Here is a 13,728-nt window from a genome sequence, read left to right on the forward strand (position 1 = left end):
TAATAAAGCTGTATTAAAAACATAACTCATCTTTCAATTGATGGAATCTTATAACTGAGAAAATGTCGTGGGCCATGACTCTTCATTGCCAAAGGCCAAGTGAGTGCTTATTAAAATGATTCAAATTGAAGTAGGAGAAAAGAAAAGCCACGGGAAAGCGTAGAGTTTCCAAAATCTTTAATGCATTAATAATGTCTCTAATTCAGGGAACCAGAGGTAACACTGGGAAGGATGGCATAAATACTCATTTTCCCCACTTGACAGTTTCTATAAGGGCTGATGATCATTGGAAGTGAATGGATTTGAGTTCTCCTGTCTCTTCCTTCCCCTGCTACCCTCTGGCACAGGAGCTACTGGATAACAGAATGAAGAACAACATAAAATCAGGGAGAAGAAAGAAGCCAAAGGCATGCAGATTCTAGAAACTAGCTGATAGACTTTGAATAAGGAGCTGACACCATCTGGGTCATTGTAGGGTCTGTTTCTTTGTTTATATTTTTGTTTTATTATATCCATCGTAGGACTAAAGAGGGACGGTCCTGGAACCACACTGTCTTCATCTGAATCCCCGCTCCACTGCTTAAAAGTTGTGTGACTTTAGGCACATGACTGAACACAGCTGTGCCTCAGTTTTCCTATCTGTTAAATGGGGATCATATATGAGTTGATACCTTTACACTTACAGAAATGTCTGCCACATAGAAGCACTCAATAGGTCATTTGTTATTATTTCCTACTTGAAATTTCCTTAAAGAAAAACAATCCCTTCTCTCTGGAAAGCTGAAAAAGAATGCCATTAAGTTCTAGAAAAAACTTACATTCTTCCGTGATGGAGAATTATTTCGCCTCCAAGATTAAAGTCACATATACCTTTCCCCAGGACTTTTCCTTTTTGTGGGTGAAAAAAAAAACCCAGCAATATTATTCAGGTGAAGGTGAATTTGCTACGGGGCTAAGTCCTTTTTCAGTGTTCAAAATTTTACCAGTCCTAAATGAGAAAAGGCCAAGTGGTCGCAGCCGGAGTCAGATGCCATCATTATTTCATTTAGCCCTGAAGTAAGTCTTATTTCCTACGCACAGAATTTACTGAGGAAATTGGAACAGGAGGAATTAGCAACTGTGTGCACACATCTTCATAACGAATGTGTAGTTCCTTATAGTCAGCATGTCTATGTAAGTGCTCAGAGACATACTGTATGTCTGCAAAAACATAAGAAAACACTCAGAGAAACATTAACTATTTATTTGGAAGAAATTAGACTGTTTTTGTTTTTTTTTTTTAAAGACCTGAAGAAGATTAAACAGAAGACGGGTTATTGAATAGACAGAGCCAGGACTAGTGCATTCTGATTCATTCTTTCATATTAAAAGCAGCCTCTCCATTTTTGCAAATGACATATCTGAGAAAGAGTATCCAAAATATATAAAGAACTATACAACTCAACACCTCAGAAACAAATAACCCAATTAAAAATGGGCAGAAGGGGGCGCCTGGGTGGCTTAGTGGATTAGGCCTCTGCTTTCAGCTCAGGTCATGATCTCAGGGGATCAAGCCCCACATCGAGCTCTCTGCTCAGCAGGGAGCCTGCTCTCCCCACTCCCCACCCCCTGCCTGTCTCTCTGCCTACCTGTGATCTTTCTGTCAAATGAATAAATAAATTTTAAAAATCTTAAAAAAAAAAAATGGGCACAAGACATGAACCGACATTTCTCCAAAGAAGACAAACAGATGGCCAAAAGACACATGAAAAGACGCTCAACATCACTTATCATTAGAGAAATGCAACTCAAAACCACAATGAGCTATCACCTCACACCTGTCAGAATGACTAAAACCAAAAACACAAGAAAACAGCAAGTATTGTCAAGGATGTTTGGAGAAAAAGAACGCTTGTGTACTATAAGTAGGAATGCAAACTGGTTAAGCCACTGTGGAAAACACCATGGAGGGTCCTCTGAAAATTAAAAATAGAGCTACCCTATGATCCAGTAATTTCCCTACTGGTATTTACATGAAGAATACAAAAACGCCCTTATGTTATTGCAGCATTATTCATAATAGCCAAATTATGGAAGCAGCCCAAGTGCCTGCAGACAGATGAATGGATAAAGAAGATCTGAGATCGAGCGATCGAGCAGTCTATCTTTCTATCTTTACAATGGAATATTATTTGGCCATAAAAAATGAAATCTTAACCATTTACGACAACATGGATGGAGTTAGAGGGTATTATGCTAAGTAAAAGTAGTCAGAGAAAGACAAATACCATATGATTTCACTCATACGTGGAATTTAAGAAACGGAATAAATGTACAAAGGGAAATAAAAAGAAACAAACCAAGAAACAGACTCTGAATTACAGAGAACAAACGGGCGGTTACCACAGGGGAGGTGGGTGGGGCGATGGGAGAAATAGGTGACATAGGTGACGAGGATTAGGAGGGTACTTGTCATGATGAGCACTGGGTGTTGTGTGGAAGTGTTGAATCACTACACTGTACCCCTGAAACTAATATAACACTATGGTAACTACACTGGAATTAAGGGGAGCCTGGGTGGCTCAGTCGGCTGAGTGTCTGCCTTTGGCTCAGGTCATGAACCCCAGTGGCTCAGGTCATGATCTCCGGGTCCTGGGATCGACCCCTGCAACAGGTTCCCTGTTCAGTAGGAAATCTGCTTCTCACACACTTGTGTGCTCCCTCTCTCAATCTCAAATAAATAAATAAAATCTTTTAAAAACACACACACACACATACAGCAGTTTCCCCTCCTGCTCTATGTTTATCGCCCCGAGCAACTCCATCCCTGGGCCAGAGGGTTTTCCACACCATGATAGAACCAGACCCTCATTCATTTCATCGATGCCATCCGACATTAAAGATATTGAAAAGGGAGCTATGGCCAAGTGGGAGTTTTTATCAGCAAGGCCCAGTGTTTGGAAACCAGAGAAGTTCACTCCAGTGTGTGTGCAGGAAGTGCAGAGGGGAGGGAGGAGGCGGGCTTCTGCAGACCCTAGCTGCTCCACACACCTCCCAGGGAGCAAAGACTAGTGTAGAGACCCAACCCTCCGTGGCAGGACAAGGGAGGCAGGCCTGAGAGCTCTCCTCACTCCAGCCTCTGGGGAGCGGCACTTGCCACAGGGAGCATGGAAAGGACTTTACAGGAGGGGCTAGCCACGCGCCAGATGGCTGTGTCCTCAGAAAACCCTCATGTATGTCCCTGTTGGAGGCTCTTCTCCCTGTGCGGTGGCTCCCCGAAGTCAGCTTGATTGCTGTGGGAATGTTAGCAATCCGAGGGGATTCGTAGCACCATGGGGACCACAGGGAGGATGCAGGGGAAGAGGATCTCCTGAGTGGCTGCAGAGCGAGGGGCCTTCCCGACAGGACGGATCTCTCTCTCTATTCCAGAAGCTGCAGGTCTGAAATCTGGAGAAAGGGATCCCTCGGGGCCTGTAATGAATGCTGTGCTCCAGCCGCCAGCATGGTTCAGCTGTTTGATTAATGCCACATGAAAAGGCAAATTTAATAGGAGAGCAAACCCTTCCAGGGGGCGTGCCCTGGATAAGATCCGACACCTCACACCCCCGTGAAGAGGACTGCAGAGGGCTTGGTGAGACTCCTTCCGGAGCTCTGGGCCGAGGGCAGGAGTGTGGGAAGAGTGTGCCTTGGTCTCAGCTTCTGAGTCCTGAATGCATAACAATGTGCCCTGAGAGCCAGCCAAGGGGAGAAGGGCCTCCATCTGCTCCTTCCCCATTCTCTGCTCCAGCGAAGGGGAGGGGGCACCCTTCAGCTGTCAGGCTGGTCCTGACTGGCTATTGGCTGACACATTTTGAAAGCCATTCTCAAAGGCTTTGATGAACCGGCTTGTTGCTGGGCAGCAGCTGAAGCCATTTGCCCTGGAAAATGGAAGGAAGCAGGTGTAACCACTCACCCCAACCTGACCCCCCAAAATGTCCCCCTCCGCCCCCACGTATACTGTACAACTGACTGAGTTACTTTGTCCCTGTACATTTTAATAAGCGTGCCAATTTCTGACCCCTTCGCATCCCTTCCCTAAAATGAAACTGAGGGCAGCCCTGTTCTTGACCGCTCTGACAAGAAAAAGGAAACACCAGCCCACGGCGGTGTCCTGGATGAGACTCCAGGTTCTCCTCAGGCGCACTCTGTCTGCAGATGTGGGATTGCTCTCCAGATGTCGAATTTCCATAGTCTTCATGGAATAGCAGAGAAGCCGGAAGTCATAGGTATCTCAGGAAGACTGAATACTTTTTATTAGATTCTCATTTTATTAAGTCCAAAAAAAAAAAAAAAAAAAAAAAGAAAGAAAGAAACAAAACCCGAAACAACACTTTACTTAAGAATTAATGCAATCTCTAATTTTTACTAACTGATGGGATTTTATATCTGAAACTGCTTTGAATTTAAAATTTAATATTTGAAAGGACTCTTTGGCAATCAACTAATTGGATCACCACCGCAATCCAGTGGGCTAAGTGCCTTTGAGGAAATTGAGACACCAGAGAAAACGAAATTATCGAAGGATTTATTGTAGTCATATAGCAGAGCTGGGATTCATATTCGAGTTGTCCCAATCCCAGCTGAATATCCTCTTCAAGTTTCCAATTTTAATAAATAAATTACATAGTTCATGAATCATTATTTTAAAAAACTGTCATATAAGTTTACCTACCACGTGTGTCATGTTTTCTTGCAAACCTGTTACATGGTGCCCACGTGGCACGTAGGCCCCCTCTTCCTCTATCTGCAGTTCTATTTCAAATTAAGCAAAAAGCTGAAAGTGGTGGCAGAGAGGGAGTTTGAGCTGATGGACAACAGACAGTCCGTGGATGTCCTTGAGCAGAACTGTGACCTTGTAACAACATTATTTTAGGAAACTCTATCTGGGAGCAAGGCACTAGATGCTGAAGAAAAGCAGATCACAGTTATCACTTCTCTTGGGCTGTATTCATGCCCAATCTTGCTATGGGACAAATGCAACTTTTTGCTCCTCAAAGCATACCACGAATGAGGTTCCTGCAGCTGCTCCTAGGATGAGCTACGACTTCAGGGTTGACCTCAGGATTAGTCTTTAGAAGCATCTGTCACATCCAGCAGCCTGAAAAACTGAATGATATTCACAAAGGATCTTGATTTCCAGCTGGTGATGGGGCACAGCCTGGCTGAAATTGGGAAGCAGGTTCTTCTACCTAAGTAAACAGAGTCAAAAGTCCAGTCAATCCTTGAGCTGAAATCCTTGAGTTGTCACCTGTCCTCTGATCTTTCCTCCATCACTGATGGCTTCTCTGCCTTTAAAGCACTTGCCCTGTATGTCATGTACTTGTTAACAAAGGAATCAACAAGCTAACCTGGGAGAGGGGTAAGGGTCCCATCCTAAGTAAAGTATTTCCATTATCTGTGATGTCCTAAGAAAGCACATATTCCATTTTTCTGTGACTTCCTAAAGAAATTCAATTCTTTAACTTTGTTATCTAACCCCTAAGTGATAACAGTGATAGGAGTTTTAGACCAGGTCAAAGGCACGGGGATGACCCAATATTTTCAAAGAGATAAAAGCTTCTGTCTCGTGGTATCTTGCTTACTTATATCACAGTTGTCTGCTCAAGCACATGGCCCAGTAAGTCACCTCCTCTAAATATGAGTGCCATAGGTCACTGACTAAGTAGGCAAATGACAAAAGGGCAGGAGCACTTTGGTTGTTTCCAGCAAGTTCATTCATGAGCTCATCCGATACTCATTCACCAGAGAACGTGTTATGTACCCTGCACTCCGCAATGCTGGGCAAGATAGAGGGGTCCATAATGCTCCAGACTCAGCATACAATTCCAAGTCAGAGCCCTGACATAACTTTTTCAAACATCCCCACCTCTAGGGAGGCCTGAATGTCTCAGTCAGTTAAGCATCTGCCTTCGGCTCAGGTCACGATTCCAGGGTCTTGGAATCGAGCCCCATGTCAGGCTCTCTCTGCTCAGGAGGGAGTCTGCTTCTCCCTCTCCCTCTACCTACTGCCCCCTGCTTGTGCGCTCTCTCTCTCTCTCTCTCTCTGTGTCAAATAAATAAAATGCTAAAAAACAAAACAAAACAAAACAAAACAGATCCTTCCCCCTTAGGCTTCAACTTCTACAAACTCCCAGCTCCTTCCCTCCGAAGGGAAAGGACACTATTTCCTGCACCCAAATTTCTGAGGAAAATGCTTGCTTAGTAGCAGAAGCTATAAACCAGAACTGTCCTCTGAGGGCTGGGAAAGTTACGGCATCTGGTCCGAATGACAAACTACTCTGGTCTCTCGGATCCTACCTATCCCCCGCACTCCACCCCCCGCTTTGAACAACCTGGAGAGAGAGCAAATAGAAATCATCCAGGGGTGACCTACCAGTAAATCTGTACAGACTTCAGCTAAGAAAAATACTACCCTTTTATCTGGGATCTTCAACTCACCACAACTCCCGGGTTTCTCTAACTTTATTTTCTCCTAATCCATGTTACAGCATCCTCCCATTTCCCCCTCTGTTCTAAAGTAGAAATGCAGAAACAATATCAACTATAACCTGATTATCTGTAAAAATTGGGTCAGCACAGGTCATGGATAATAACCACAGACAATTCTGAAGAATAATTTCAATTTGGCTTTGGCCCACATTTGTTTATATGTGTCCATTTCAAAGTCTATTTACCTTCCTAATTAGGTTTTGGTGGCCTTCCCTCAACGTGCATTGACTGAGAAGTCAGAAGGGGGCCATGGCGTGGGCTGAGTGTTCAGAAAAGCTGGTTTGAGATAAAAATTTATAGGCATGAAACCTCCAGTTGCATCATTCACTTAACAAATATCTATTGAACAGTAACAAATGGGATAGTATGGCACTTGGCTTTGCAGGAGATGCACAGTAGGAATGAGATAGTCTCTGCCCTAAAGAAGTTTCCACCTTCTTAACAAGAGTGCGTAAAGACTCTGCATTTATACAATTGAGATTTCACTATCGTTTTTTTTTTTTTTTAAATTTTTTTATTTTTTATAAACATATATTTTTATCCCCAGGGGTACAGGTCTGTGAATCACCAGGTTTACACACTTCACAGCACTCACCAAATCACATGCCCTCCCCAATGTCCATAATCCCAACCCCTTCTCCCAAACCCCCTCCCCCCGGCAACCCTCAGTTTGTTTTGTGAGATTAAGAGTCACTTATGGTTTGTCTCCCTCCCAATCCCATCTTGTTTCATTTATTCTTCTTCTACCCACTTAAGCCTCCATGTTGCATCACCACTTCCTCATATCAGGGAGATCATATGATAGTTGTCTTTCTCTGCTTGACTTATTTCGCTAAGCATGATACGCTCTAGTTCCATCCATGTTGTTGCAAATGGCAAGATTTCATTTCTTTTGATGGCTGCATAGTATTCCATTGTGTATATATACCACATCTTCTTGATCCATTCATCTGTTGATGGACATCTAGGTTCTTTCCATAGTTTGGCTATTGTGGACATTGCTGCTATAAACATTCGGGTGCATGTGCCCCTTTGGATCACTACATTTGTATCTTTAGGGTAAATACCCAGTAGTGCAATTGCTGGGTCATAGGGCAGTTCTATTTTCAACATTTTGAGGAACCTCCATGCTGTTTTCCAGAGTGGCTGCACCAGCTTGCATTCCCACCAACAGTGTAGGAGGGTTCCCCTTTCTCCGCATCCTCGCCAGCATCTGTCATTTCCTGACTTGTTGATTTTAGCCATTCTGACTGGTGTGAGGTGATATTGCATTGTGGTTTTGATTTGTATTTCCCTGATGCCGAGTGATATGGAGCACTTTTTCATGTGTCTGTTGGCCATCTGGATGTCTTCTTTGCAGAAATGTCTGTTCATGTCCTCTGCCCATTTCTTGATTGGAGAGATTTCACTATAGTTTTAAACATGAGCCTAAATGGTTTTGGTTTTTTTTTTTTTTTTAAGAGTTTATTTTTTTATTTGAGAGAGAACGGGCAGGGGGAAGGGCAGAGGGAGAAGCGGGGAGATACGGGGGTGGGGCTCGATCGCAGGACCCTGAGATCATGATCTGAGCCAAAGGCAGATGCTTAGCTTACTAAGCCACCCTGGCACCCATAGAGAGCACTGTTTTTAACCCAAATATCCAAAGGGTCCAGGTGATCTAGTGGGATACAGATAAATAGTAATTCCTCCAGCAACCACACAGATTTCCAGGTTTCTCTGCTTATAAAATGCAAGTATTTCAGCTTATATGAAACAGCACAGGAATCACTTCCCAAAGTACATGAGCGTTCACGATAATGGGTTGGAGAGCTTTAAAGCCCCTTGAGACTCGCCGTCTGAATTCACTGACAAGTTAATCACTGAGGAAGCAAATACTTGATGTCTCACGTTGTCCTCAGTTTAACGATTTCCAGGCAAGCCCCACCACAGATTTGCTTCTGGTTTATATCCCTGTGCCTGGAATCAGTTACATTCCCCCTCAAAGGGCAGAGGCCTTCCGCCTTCCCCAATTCAGTCATTCACAGATGTAAGGCATGCCAATTTGGGAAAAGCAAGTAAGGGAGCTGTCTTGGACCCACAGGGAAAGTGACACAAACGTGTAGCACCATGAATTAAACCTTCACCCCGGTTCTCCCCACTAAAACTGGTTCCTTCCCACTCCCTCTCTGTCATTTCCACTACACCAAAGGGAAATGGCTATGTGAGTTATGTGCATGTCTCTTGTTAGCTGTGAATCCCAGACCCACTCTTCCTGCCCCCGTTTCTAGGAACCCATCGCAGACTCAAGACATCCTTGGTAGATTGCAAGGAGAGTGTCCTCATGCCAGGAATGAGTGAAGAATTCATGGAAGGCACCTCCAGCCAGGATTACCAAGGGCCAACATTTTTGCATCATTTTCAGAGGCCCTCACTATACCCATCACCACTGATGCTCATGCAAGCCAGGTACAAACGTAAGTCCTGGCCTCCTGACAGCAAGGGACCTCTGAACTCCATTTCACACCTTCACTGTCTGTGAAAAATGTTGTTTGACCTCTGAAGTGGAGTTCAGAGGTCAAACAACATTTTTCTCACACAGTGAAGGTAACTATTGTTAAGTGAAATGACAAATATTATGGGTATTCTTACTCTGTATCATGCTTTTTTTTTTTTTAAAGCAACTCTATCTATAGTATGCACCATTAGTATAGGTGAGCGTTGAAGCAGAAAGCCTTAGAAATGATCCCATAATATTCACTGAATCAATGCTACAGTAAGAGTAAATATTTGAACATGTAAAAGCAAATGACAACATAAATAAAAGGACAAGGGATGTGGAGGGTGAGGTTTCTTTTATGATAAACTATAGAAATGATCCCTGAAAGTATAGTCTTAAGGTTTCTTTTAAAACAAGTCTGTATAGGAGAACTGTTGGCCCTTTCCAATTCTTGGAAAACATTCAAGTTCCAGAAATGCCTCTCCTTCCCCTGACTCAGCAAGGAAAAAGCAGCCCTTGACTTTATTAGGTTCTCCTATAACTGAAGAGTTTTAGGAACAAGTCAGGGAATGAGAAGGTGAGATCCAGTGCCTTAGAATCCCCAAGAAACTTTTTAGAAATAGATCCTATAAATCAGGGTAATAATTTGGGTCTCCTGTTCAACCAGGGCTAATCATGCCACCCATGAAAGCTGAGCCACACAGAAGAGATCTGAGGACCAAGATAAAGCAGGTAATTGGTAATTAACCACCTAAGTAGGAAGACCTGATGTCCCCAGAATGCCTTCCCATCTCTTAAAATTAATAGGGGAGAAATTCCCCTGAAGAAGTAACACTTTAAATTGTCAGTCATTTACATCTCAATGTGAATTTGTTTCAGGTCATCTTCTAAAATAAGGTGCTGATAGGAACTAGAAAGGATCATGAAGACCCCACATGTCTTGGAGGATACCACCATAGTAAACAAGGCCTTGACAAAGATGGCAGGAGAGGCAAAGTCAGCCTGCCTACTTTGCTTTTTTGCTTGGAGCTGGTCCAGCTGAGGAAGATGGCCTCCTGCCCACTAAAAACACTGGAGCAACTATGAACACTGGCCATTTGAGCTTGGCTTTGAACCTAGAAGTCCAGCTTTCTAAGAATATTGGGCATTTGAGCTTGGTTTTGACCTAGAAGTCCAAATCCAAGAATGAAGCAGAAATGTCAAGAATTTGATTTCAGTATTTGTCAAACCATATTTATTCCTTTTCCTACTCCTACTTCTACCTACCATCAGGAGAATCATTCCAATAACCCTCTAATGTGGAACCAAAATGATCTTCATGCTGTGGCCAGAAAAAAGTTCAAGGGGCAGAGGCACCTAAGACAACTCTCTGGTCATCATCATCAATAAGTAGCAGGTATTAGACACTCGCTATTTGTCCGCATGGTGCTACATTTCTTATGTGGATCATTTCTTATGATCATCACAACAACATGTGAGATAAGTTTATCATTGCCCAGTGATAACAATGAAGCTGAGAGAGGCTAAGCCAAGGTCGCACGGCTTATAACTAGTGCAGCTGGAATTGAACCAAGGCAGTCCCACTCCAAATTTATAACCAGAAGGTGAGGCAGCAGCAACTCTTGGGAAGCAGTGCTAGTTAGTTGAAGGTCAACCAGGAAAAGTCTGCTTCCTGCTGTGTGTCTTCTACCCAGTGACCTCATCTCTTCCCAATGTGACATGCCAAAAGAATTTTTGCTCATAGTATGTCCCAGGCTGTAGTAGAGAGGAAAGCCTGGCCTGGGCCCTGTGGTGTCCTTCAAGGAGATGCATGAAGGACAGGCGAGACCTGGCTCCCACCCACGGTTAGCCCTGTGCTGAAAAGCAGTCCTCTCTACGGTGGCGTGTCTGAGCTCCCCCACCCCTGAGATGAAATCATGGCTCAGACAAGGGGTTTGAAGCCATCAATGGACTGACAGCACAATAGCCATGACTTTCACAGCATGTGTCTTTCAGCTGCAGAAATAAGGGCGGATAATTTTAGCTCTGCATGTCTTAACACGGCTCCATCTCTCCCGCCACCAGGCTGGCTCCAGACAGAGGCCAATTATGTCCTTCTGCTCTGAGGCTCCTGGACCCCGCGGAGAACCACTGACTGCAAAGTCTGGGGAGTAAGTTTGGGCCTCAGGGCCAAAGAGGGCTCGGGACTACCACGAGCTCTCACCCTAAGGGAGAGAGCCATGTATGGGCAGGAAACCTCTTCCTGTCTGACCACAGGCCTGAGGCGGGGACCTCTGAAAGAATATCCAGGGAGACGCTGCTGCCCTAACATCTGCTCACTGACACACAGCTCCCCTCAGCAGCTCTCCACAGGAAGAGGACGGGGAAGGGAAGAATCACCTGTGCGGAATGCCGGGACAGCCGACGTCCTTTGACCTAGAAAGGGTGACCTAACGGAAATGTCTTTTCTCGTTTTCCACATATCTCCTTCTCCTCATTTCTTTTTTGGTTTTAGTGGCTCATCCTTTTCCTGATTTTTCTCCTCCTTTTGCATATGTGCTTTTATGTACGTGTAGGACTGTGTTGTTGGTTGTTGTTTTTTTTTTTAATACTTTATAGGACATCATACACCTCTCTTAGAAAATCCCCATTTTATGGGTCTATGTCTTAGTGGGGAAACCTAGGGTCTCATCATTTACAATGTTGCTCTCCTCAGCCCATCTCTCTTTGCTCACGAAAGCCCAGGCATGGTGCTTAACTAAGGGAAAAGACACAAGAATCCCTGAGCTATGCACACACGAGCTCTTCCCACTCAGCCACAATGTTTGGCTCAAACTCACCAGAGCCCTTTGAAAGGATGACATTTCTCTTTTATGGTCTGATGATGGTCTCCACATCAGTATGGCGCCTCTCACCTAATTGCCTTTAGAACCCAGGCACTCAGCTTCCTCAGCTCTTAGTGAACTGTAGGGCCAAAGGCTGGCTGGGTACCTACAATGGTGGGGTGAGAAGATACCAGGCATTGCCACTGAATGACATCATATCTCACTGGCACTTCCTTACCTAGTTAGAATTTTGGTTCTGACAAGCTCTCCCTATTCTCCGTCTTTAAGAAGAGGATACCAAGTTGCAAACTACTGTCAAGTTAATTCTTTTTTTCAAGCCTCATTACTGCCCTTTACTTGCTTTGTGAACTCCACAAGTCCTAACAATGTCTTTGCTTCAGTTTCTTCATCTTTAAAACAGGGATAACAAAAACCACTATCCTTTAGGACTACTGTGACAAATAAATGTGAAACATTACAGTTCTTGGCTGAAAACTATAGAATCCAACTCTGGACAACTTAACCAATGAGACAGCTCCCAAACTCTGGAATGCTCAGGTCCCAGAAAAAGCACAGTCTAGGAAAACACCAATATTCTTGGTTCCATAAATGAACAATTTCCCCAGGGCAGCCCTATCTGGACTAATCAACCCTACTCATCTTTACCATCTTGTTTCATTGAACTCAAGTTTCATACTTCCATGGGAGAGACCCTGATTGGTCCAGAATAGGTCACACATCCATCCTCATTACCAGGGGAAAGCATAGAACTTGGGTTCACAGGTGTGGTATAAAATTAATATCCAATATTACCTGTGCCTTGACATCTGGGGAAAACATGGAGGACCTCAAGTGGCCTAACCACAAATTCATTCTCCACCCACTCCATTCCTGCAAATAAGGTCCCCTAGTCAAATGAACCTTTGTATCAAACAGATACTATGTAGTGCAATTCCTGTTTATCCCTGAGTAGCTGGCTTCAGTTCCCTGCCAACTCATGGAATTACTCAAACAACCCAATCCATCTCCATGTGAGAACCAAGGGCCACCCTGTCCTCTTGATACTATGAAGTTTGCCTCCCACAGCCCTTGCTGGTTTACTCTACTTCCAAGAGTAACCCTCTTGTGGCTCTGTGTGACATGCGGTCTTCTCCTCCCCCCTGAATATATATGACTAAGAAACTGCTGTCAATCCCATACATATATACATACAATCCCATGACACATACCAGGTGTGTCCGGCCATTCCTATAACCATCACCAATGGGGTGAAGAAGAGGTGAATAAAACAGGTGCCCAAAGATCACATACACTGGGGGATGGGAGAGTTCCAAGAGGAAAATCCAGGTGGTTTTACCAGAAGATGAGAAGGAATGCAAGGAAAGCACAAACAACAGGTGTTCAGTAGTACATCATGGAAAGTGTTCAACACAGAGCCTGAAAACCAGAAAGTGATCCCAAAAAATGTAGGTAGTAGTAATATTATTTCCACATTGTCCTAGAAATCAACAGTCCCCAAGAAGACTCTCCCACTGTAGTATTTTCGTGTTTATAGAATCCTTTTTGCCCACTTCCCTGGCACCTCTCCTCAGCACCTTCCCAGCAGAGCAGAGCAACAGGCGTCAGGAAGTCAGAGGGAACACCCCCTTACATGACACCCCCTTGCGTGGGATTCCTGACTTGAGCAGATGGATGAGGCACCCAGAGTACATCACACAAGCACCTTGCTCTGCGATTAAAGTCACTGTCAGCCCAAAATGCATCAGGCTGGAAGGGAACAGGTGATGAACCCATACCTCCCTGCCCTGAAGCCTTCCCCTGATCATTTCCCTCCTCCTGGTGAGAGTTAAAAACACTACTTCTGGCAACTAGTGGCCTTCTGAGCTGAAAGTTTGGCCACGGCATCATGACGTGTTCTAATCACCCAGATTAGACAGAGCC

Source organism: Mustela lutreola, chromosome 14 (assembly GCF_030435805.1).
Source record: "Mustela lutreola isolate mMusLut2 chromosome 14, mMusLut2.pri, whole genome shotgun sequence".
Taxonomy (NCBI): domain Eukaryota; kingdom Metazoa; phylum Chordata; class Mammalia; order Carnivora; family Mustelidae; genus Mustela; species Mustela lutreola.